The sequence below is a fragment of the Ochlerotatus camptorhynchus genome, unplaced genomic scaffold, assembly GCF_037179485.1.
Source record: "Ochlerotatus camptorhynchus isolate MF236.1 unplaced genomic scaffold, CSIRO-AGI_Acam_v1.1 ptg000085l, whole genome shotgun sequence".
Classification (NCBI taxonomy): domain Eukaryota; kingdom Metazoa; phylum Arthropoda; class Insecta; order Diptera; family Culicidae; genus Ochlerotatus; species Ochlerotatus camptorhynchus.
The window spans coordinates 780,062-790,365 of NW_027040575.1; positions in this window are offsets into that span (position 1 = coordinate 780,062).

The window sequence follows — 10,304 nt, forward strand, 5'->3', positions numbered from 1 at the left end:
GGACTGATTTGGACGAAGTAAGGTCTATAACTAAAAATTTTCAAAATATGAAAGCTCCAGGTGATGATGGAATTTTCTATATCCTCATCAAAAAACTCCCAGAGAGTACCTTGTCTTTCTTGGTAAAATTATTTAACAGATGTTTCCATTTGGCATACTTTCCTGATAAATGGAAAAATGCAAAAGTTGTTCCAATTTTGAAGCCGGATAAAAATCCAGCTGAAGCTTCTAGCTACCGTCCAATAAGTTTGCTTTCTTCAATAAGTAAACTTTTTGAAAAGATAATTTTGAATAGAATGATGCTTCACATCAATACGAACTCAATTTTTGCAGATGAGCAGTTTGGATTTCGCCATGGGCATTCAACTACTCATCAACTCTTAAGAGTTAACAATTTAATTCGTTCAAACAAATCTGAAGGCCACTCAACTGGAGTTGCTCTTCTAGACATAGAAAAAGCATTCGACAGTGTTTGGCATGAAGGTTTGATTGCTAAATTGAAAAAGTTTAATTTTCCACTTTATATTATGAAATTAGTTCAAAATTATTTAACTGACAGAACTCTGCAGGTAAATTATCAAAATTCCAAATCTAATCGACTACCTGTTAGAGCAGGAGTTCCTCAGGGTAGCATTCTTGGGCCTATATTGTATAACATTTTCACTTCGGACCTCCCTGATTTGCCTCAGGGTTGCCACAAATCTTTGTTCGCTGATGACACAGGCATTTCCGCTAAAGGAAGAAGTCTTCGTGTTATTTGCAGCAGACTGCAGAAAAGTTTAGATATTTTCTCTTCTTATTTACAAAAATGGAAGATTTCTCCCAACGCTTCCAAAACTCAACTTATAATATTTCCACATAAGCCTAGAGCTTCGTTTTTGAAACCTAGTAGTAGTCACATAGTCACTATGAACGGAGTTCCAATTTCCTGGTCAAACCAAGTGAAATATCTTGGATTAATACTTGACCAAAAATTAACTTTTAAAGATCACATTGAGGGCATTCAAGCCAAATGTAACAAATATATTAAATGTTTGTATCCTCTTATAAACAGGAAATCCAAACTTTGCCTGACGAATAAACTTCTAATATTTAAACAAGTTTTTAGACCGGCCATGCTTTACGCTGTGCCAATATGGTCTAGTTGTTGCACTACCAGGAAAAAAGCACTTCAAAGGATTCAGAACAAAGTTCTGAAAATGATTTTGAAGTTGCCTCCCTGGTACAGTACAACCGAAGTACATAGAATTTCGAATGTTGAGACTTTAGCACAAATGTCCAACAAAATAATTAATAATTTCAGGCAAAAATCGTTGCAATCCTCAATTGCAACGATTAATTCCCTTTATACTTAGATAAGATTTAGTTTTAGTTTTTAGTTTTAAGATATCAATTGTTATACTGACATGCAGGTTAAAAAACCTGTTTAAAATACTGAATTGCCAAGACATGAACAATGTAAAAACACTTAGATATATATCATAACAATTAAGGCTGGTACGTTACTGCAGTAACTGGAGCACCTAGGTTAAAATGAAATGTAATTTATTTTGAATTTGGAACAAATAAAGAGTTAAAAAAAAAAAAAAAAAAAAAAAAAAAGTGTCAAAGGATGACCTGTAGAGAATTTAGCTGTAGCTGGAGAGTCATCAGAAACTTATGAAAAGGGCTTCGTTTCGAGAAAATACCAATATTCTAAACATTATTTTTACAATATCTCAAAAACGGCTACGTTTAGGTTGTTGGTCATTTTTATTTTTATTTTATTTATTCAAAAATTCAACAATTTGTTTTCAGTGTATATTTTCTTCCTTTAAATTCAATAAATTCTCTTAAACTTCTTTTCAGACATGATTTCGATATAATAAACGATTCTAGAGATATTTTTTTTTAAATTCAACTACGCCCGTTTTAAAAATAAGTTTTGTGTCAAAATGGTCTAGTGAAAGTTTCATCGAAATCGGAGGGGCTTATGACAAGTCGTTTCCTCATTTGCTCAATTGACATAGAATTGCTCATATGAGAAAAGTTTCACTTAAATCGGATTGATATTTGGCATGGAAATGTTCTATGGTAACCCTATCTGCAACCTGTCCCATGATCGTGCGTTTTACTCAACGGTGATGGGAAGGAATCGAACCGCTCTCGAATCTCGGTCGTAAACTAGTAATCATAGGATTAACCACCACTGCGGGATCGTCTGCACCAAGTTGCTAGGCGAAAGTGCAACGGCGACAGGCTGGTGGAAGATGGAAAACAGAGACGGGATGAGTTGATACGTAGGATGGTAACAACAATCAGTTTTCAGTCTGTGTAAGCCGCCGCAGTGCGGGAATGGAAAATGCGAAGCACGCCAAGATAATAAGCGAAGACTAGACTCTTGGGCCAGCCTCCGTGTCGGGTGCGAGATTTAGGGCCGCTAGGATGCTGTGGAGGAAGGGCATAAACAGAAGTCTTGAGGCTGCCGATGATGATGATCGATTTGCTGTGAGGCCAAAATATTGGCTGCTGAACTATTGGATGAACCTGAAATCTGGAGGCGAAAGTGAGGTAATAAAAAGATAAGTGCCATTCTTCTGTTCTGCCTTTTGTTATTTCGCCCAGAGCGACACACGTATTCCGTTGATAATGTCAGCCCAGGATGAGCCATTGGAACGATGCAACGCGAATAAGCAGGAGGTGGGCAAGGATCTTATCCGAAGAGGCTAGGAAAGTAAATAAAATCATAAAACGGTCGGTGTCTTCTGTTCATTGAGCGGCAAGGGGAATTATTTCTGATGTACTGCCAATGGAAACTGAATTATGGGCAATTTTACCATTTTACTGCTGATGGTTGTAAATCAATAATTTCAAATTCGATGGCATTCATCATGCCATCAAAATGAGACGCTTCTTGAATTTGGAAGAACCTCATTCCTTTTTAGAATCAGAATAATTTGCCAAATTTTAGTAAAAACTCGTTTGAACAATGCCAAAAATTATTGGCTTATCGATTTTTCTTCATATTCAAATTAGTCCAATATGGTTTCTACTTGAAATGAAACTTGTATCTCAATCTAATTTCCAATCACACGGTGAGATTAATTGAACGTCAATTAATCACAGTCAGATTGACCCAGAAACGACCAGTTACTTATTATTGACCTCTGTCAATCCATCCACTAAAATGATCTGCCAAATTTGGAGTAATCGGCATTGAGGCAAAAAAAAAACTGTAGCAATAGTAGAAGCAGGTAAGCGTGCATCAATCTAACCACTTCCATCGCTTTTCCGAATTGCAACTAGCTATAGAACAGTTCCGAGCAAGCGAGTGGTCCAAAGTTGCCTACCAACCAAAAAAAAAACCTCTCTAAGCCACTGCGACCGCCGTAGTCCAAGTGCCGAATTATTCGGTTCCATTTCAATTTACATAATTAATTTCGGTCATTTATCATTTAGCCGCAGAGCGACGAACAATTAAGCGCGCTGACATGCATCGACACCACGTCGTCATCGGATCGGAGGCGCGAGCGTGTGCTTGAGACAGAGACCATTAATGCTTGCGCTTGTCGTGTCACTTTGCCAGCACACGTTTGTTCCATACTAGTTACCATAAGTCCTACGTGATTCTGAAGTTTAAGCTTAAGCTGCGTGGCGAATTTGGATGACCGCGACTTTTGGTCCGTACCTTTCACTAGATGCATGGTATGGCGATTTTTGTAGGTTTTCTTGAATGGGAGTGTGTACTCATTTTATACTGGAGCACTTTGCTGTTCGTGTTGGCTCTGTTTGAAATCGAGGTCACGATTGCATCATAGCTGAAGTGGATTGATTCCACCAGAAGGTTGTGGGTCAGACTCAAAGGAATGTGCTGTTGTTTTGTTATTCTTCTCTGGTTGACGGTACACGTTGATTTCGTTATGGGTTGAAATATTTCCCGACTGCCTTATCCCTATCATTGTGCTGGCTGGTCAAACAAAATACGATTGAAAAATAGCACAAACTTAAGAAAAGCTCTACTAACAACTGTGGAAGTGTTTAAAGAACACTATGTTGAGGACAAAAGTAAAGACTCAGTAGGCAAACATTGGATCGTAGGAATAAAAAGTAGTAAAGTTATACCTTTGTAGCATCTACTCGAATTTAAAGTTTGCTGAGTAATCCATCAGTTTGGTGTTAATGAACGCAATTTTTTTTAAGATGAAGTAATACAGTAATAACTATTGCGCTTTTTCAGTGGTCTAATTGCAGAAAAATAAAAATTCGCCTTTTTGTCCTCCTAAAATATTCATAAGTATTACAAGCAATCAAGAGTTAATGAACAATCATCAAAGCATCTTATTACACTAGCAACCCCGCAATCTGATGCTATCATAATTTTCAGCAATGTCAGGAATGCTCACGAACCCCCAACATTTGCCAGAAAACTTACTACTAACTCAAGGTATCTTCCAAATAACCTTCAAAATTGCATTTTTTTTTATCAAATTTTAAATTCAGTCCTCTATATCACTGTAGCACTGCAAAAACTTCTGTTCGCCACGATGGTGAAGATGGATTTTTAATATTTGATTTAAAAAAACTTAGTCTACAAAGGTTTGAGCCTCGCACGCGTATTATACGTGTGCGAGGCTCAAACCTTTGTAGACTACTTTTTTTTAATCAAATATTAAAAATCCATCTTCACCATCGTGGCGAACCGAAGCTTTTGCAGTGCTACAATAATTATTAAAAAGTCGTTATGACAGCTATCCATATAAAATAATCCTTAAGAGATAACTTCGTCAAGATACATAATTTGTCAATTCATAGAATATCACTGGATAACCGTTCAAAAGACAGTTTTAACGTGTGAAATGCAGTGTCTTTTAAATTATATAAGTGTTGCTGAACGTTTTATATGCCTAGACATCGAATTGAAAACATTTATTCCTTTATAATATAATGAATTTTGTGAAGCACAAGTCAAGAAATGTGGTGTTCTTATTTCAACCGCGTTTCTAGTATTATATCTATGACAGTCACTTCCTCTTTCCATTCGATCACACAAATATCGAGGCAGAATACCGTTAACTACTTTAAAAAGTTGGAGGGTGGTGTACAAGACACAACCGCATTGTTGACGTAGGACTACGAATTTTTTTACGGTTCGGACGTTTTCGAAGATGTCGCGCAGCAGGAGAATGCATACGATGAGGGTTTCTCAGTTAATGAAAGTGAAACGGAAAAAAATTAACCCACCAATAAGACTGCAAATAGAACATAATTTATTTCCCTAAAAAAATAGGGGAAAAGTTGGCTTCGGCAATACCTTAACCTATTATCGTCAGGGGGTAAACAACGTCGTTGAGAGCTCAATTTTGGCATGTGGAAACATTGTGTTTCAGAGCAACTATTGGCCAAATTTGAGTGCTCTAGGACTTTTTTTACCCCCTGACGATAATAGGTTAAGGTATTGCCGAAGCCAACTTTTCCCCTATTTGATTTTTGAATCATTTTGATGTATTTAGTGAGAAATTGAATGGGTGAATCATGGGTTACTCTATATAAATTCTATTCTAACTCTTTACTGAAATGAACTTAGTGGCCCTGAAAAGGGCCGTTTTGCTACGTTGATGATAAATTTTAACCTCCGAAACCGTACAGAGTGCATCCCTGTCGCTTCAGAGCGTAGACGACATCCATGGCCGTGACGGTTTTGCGCTTGGCGTGTTCAGTGTAGGTGACGGCATCACGCATATTTCCTAGGAACACCTTCAGCACATCTCGGGTTTCCTCGAAGACTAGACCGAAGACGCTTGACACAACCACGTCGAGCTAGACGACGGATGCAGGCTTGGGAACACCCTGGATGTTTTCACGCAGAACCTTCCGATGACGCTGGCGCCTCCTTTTCCAAGCCTTTGCTTCCCTTTGCTTACTTGATGCTTGTTTGTCGTTGAACGGGTGAATCGAAACTAAGCCTTAAGCGTAGATAGCAACCTGTTATATAGACAACCAGCTCTGTCGGTACCATATTTTCTCGCTTCCCATTGGCTCTATCCTCTGATAAACAGGAAGTCCACCCTGTCCCTCAAAAACAAGCTTTCTGTCCACAAGCAAATCTTTCTGCCGGCTATTGAGTATGGTATGCCAATCTGGGAGTGTTGTGCTAAGTGCCACCACTTAAAGCTTCAGAGGATCCAAAACAAGATCCTCAGAATGATCCTTAACAGGCCACCGCGAACTCGTAATTCTGAGATTCATCAACTGGCCGGTCTTCAAACACTCGAGGAGCGAAAGATTTCCACGCTGGAAAGGTTCAGAGTCGCCTGTCTGCGATCAAACCACCATATCATTCGTAATTTGGCAACCTAGTTTAAGTAGTTAGGTGGTCAGTAGGTAGGTTATCAAATTTTCAAATTCAAACCAAAACAATTCCACAAAGAGTATCCTGTAAATTAACTAGAACAAAGATGAAGAGCCAAAGGCTAACCAATTGAAATGTTACATCAAATGTTGAAACATAAAAACCCAGAAAATAAACGTAAATTTTACTACTACTACGCTTTAGGCTTGGTTTCGATTCACCCGTTCAACGACAAACAAGCATCAAGTGCTTGGAAAAGGAGGCACCAAGCGTCATCGGAAGGTTCTAGGTGAAAACATCAAGGGTACTACCAAGCCTGCCATTCGTCGTCTGGCTCGACGTGGTTATGTCAAGCGTCTCCGGTCTGATCTTCGAGGAAACCCGAGGTGTACTGAAGGTGTTCCTAGAAAACATGCATGATGTCGTCACCTACAATGAACACGCCAAGCACAAAACCGTCACGGCCATGGATGTCATCTACGATCTGAAGCGACAGGGACGCATTCTGTACGGTTTCGGACGTTAAAACTTATCATCAATGTATCAAAACGGCCCTTTTCATGGCCACAAATTTCATTTCAGAAAAGAGTTAGAATAGAATTTATATAGATTATCCCCTGCTTCCAAATTTGGTTACAAGATTACAACTCTAGAGAGCAGCGGCGCCCGTGGTGTAGTGGTAAGCGTCTCAGCAGGCCTAGGTTCAATCCCAGTCAACGCTGCCGGGAAGTTCTGAGGCATAACATCTCTGATCACGCCTTCCTTCGGGGTTCCCGGTTCATGAGTTGATGGGTCGATAGGTAGGGTCCAGGTGCGGGCATGCACAGTTGTACACACCAACTGCTCATTTGGTAATAACTTTTCACTCAGATGTTGAAATTTATTTTTCTTTAAAGCAATTGATAGATTAGGCTCATAGTTTACTATAGGTATGCGAAGATTATGTAAAGCTTAACATTTGAATCAACACTAATCAATTTAACACTTAAACTCCGAGATGTGTAGTGAGCATTTCTCACCTCATTTTTACAACGCAAAAACAAATACAGTTTACTACTTGCATTAAAATCTACTTTATTTTACATATCTATAACAAGCTTACACTCTATTCTATCTACTGCTTCAAAAAGAACTATGTTCCGTCAACTGTGTGCAAAGTTATTAGCAAATGAGCAGTTCGTGACCAAAACTGTGTATGCCAAGCATGGGTGTGGGTAGCATTGGTGCTCAGCACGGAAAACAAATCCGAGGAAAAAAACAGCATTTTGTGTGGTCGTTGGGGGCGTGTGGTTCGGAATTTGCAACAAAATGTTCCGCAATTGTATCCTCCCTATTCGTACACGCCCGAAGATCGTAGGCGAATGTCACTTCGACTTGTTTCATCTAGGAACCATTCTCTGATGACTGTGTTGGGGAAGCAACACATGCATGTACGTAATTGGTGGATTTGTTAGTTATTTAGAAGCTTTTGGACAATGCTTGACATTTACCACTTTTTCAATAGTTTCAATTTGAAAATCAACAGTCAAGAGCATTGTTGTCGATGCGTAAAAATGTTTCTGATCGATTGGTGATAAAATAATTGAAATTGGTCCAGGGGCAGCTAAGTTATTAACGTTCAAAATCTTTCATAATTTCATTTTTCACTTTTCATAAATTGTACCCCCATCTTCCCGAAAGACGTAGTCCTACGTCAAAATGAACACCATAATCAAATATGCAATGCTTTGGTTCACCGACAACCATTGTAAGGCGTCTAGCATCAAATTTGAGGAAGTGAATCTATTACATCTAAAAAATAAAACACATTATTTTATCCTGCAAGCGCTGTTATCTCGATATTGGTGTTGCATTGACCAAAAACTAAATGGAAGGGCAAAAGTCTGCATTTTACTGGCAATAGTTAAATCGTTTTTCAGTCGACATATAATTCCATACTTCTTGGAAATTTTCTTGATGACATTGTCAATATGAGAGTTGAACTTAAGTTTGTTATCAATAATTACGTCAAGATATTTAATCTCCTGAACGCGATCAATAGTCTCATCATCGATTACAACAAAGACGTTCTCATTTCCTCGATTCCGCGAAATTACCATAAATTCAGTTTTACTTGTATGCACTTCCAACTGCTTATACTTCAATCACCTACTTAGAGAATGTAAATCTTCATTCAAGTGTAAAACGGCATCATCGAAATCCTTAGCTGCAATGAATAACATAGTATCATCTGCAAAAATATTAATGTCACAAAATCGTAAAACACGTCTCATGTCATTAATCTACATAATAAATAACAAGGACCTAATAACATTTCCCGGGGGCACTCCAAGGTTATTCTCCACGGGACTGGAAACAGAATCATTAATAACAGTCCATTGAGTTCTGTCAGACAAATAGCTTTCAAAGCATTTATATGCAGTACTTGATTGTACTTAGCAGTAAGGGCCTAGAAATTGTTTCAAAAGTTTTAGATCCAAAAAAAAACAGCAAAAGTCGTATCTTTACACTCCATGTTATTTTTTCGCTCCGCTAATACCAAATTTAACGTGGTTTCACAAGAATGACCTTCCTGATATCCCGATTGTTCTGGTATCAACAAATTATTACTATTTAAATACTCCAACAGCTGGCTTTTAACAGCAAGTTCTAAAAGGATTCCTACCAAATTTGTGGCACACAGTCTTGTAAGCGGTCACGGTAGTCGACACATTTTCTGTGATAATTGACTGCCTTTGCTTCCGACACTTGCAAAATAAGCTATCATAGTACAGTACCAAACTAAAATGTCATATGACAGGCTCTGTCATACGACACTGTCGCCGAAGACCGTCACGTATGTATGTATTTTGGTTTTTCTCATATTAAGAGCTGCTGATGTTTTACTTGTGTGAATTCTGAAAGTAGCAAGTAGAGATGTCCTAGTTATAATATTTCTGATCAGAAATGGTTTGATTTACACCAAATTGAGGAATTACAACGAAATAACACATGTCATATGATAGCTATTTTGATAATTTTCTTTTAGCTCGAATGTTATTCTACCGGTCGTGTTGCGTAAGAAAGACGACGGTAGAGCATGAGTGTTCGAATACAAACAGACTGTCGCGCACGACAACGAAGCGAGTGTAGTAAAAAACGTCAACTGTTTCAACCCCTGGTGGCACATATCCAGCAATATTGAATAACTCTATCATTAACATTACCTACTCCAGCCGATTTTCCTAATGAAAAACAAATAACTCCAAGTTCATCTAATGTAATTCGATGAAAAACTTCAAATCCACAACGACTATTAACTGCCTGTTTTATTTCATCAGGTTCATCGACGAATTCAATGGATTGATTAATCAATGAAACACTGTCTACAAAATAAGCATTAAACTTAGCTGCAATTACTTGTTCTGACTGTTCTACTTAATGTGCCATTTAAGGTTATGGACCGCGGTTTGCAATTACTAGGTTTTAATAAAGATTTCAAAATTTTCCATAACTCTTTGCTGTTGTTTTGATGCTGATCAATCTTCCTTTGAACATACTCACCACCGTTTAAGACGCAAAAGATCCAAATTATACCAGCTGTTCGAGTTTTTCAAAGAAACAAACTTTTGCTCAACTAGGGGAAAAGTTGGCTTCAACAATACCTTAACCTATTATCGTCAGGGGGTAAACAACTTCCTTGAGAGCTCAATTTTGGCATGTAGATACATTGTGTTTCAGAGCAACTATTGGCCAAATTTGAGTGCTCTAGGACTTTGTTTACCCCCTGACGATAATAGGTTAAGGTATTGCCGAAACCAACTTGTCCCCTAGTTGATTTGTACATGTTTTCAAAGCGTTATTAGGAATAGCTTTAGATTCACCTAAGTTACCGACCGCGAATCGAAAATCCACGCTCCTCTCAACAAGATTCGAAACAGCCTGTTTCGAATATTTCCTCCAGCACTTCAATTTTACTAATTCATCGTTGTTATTT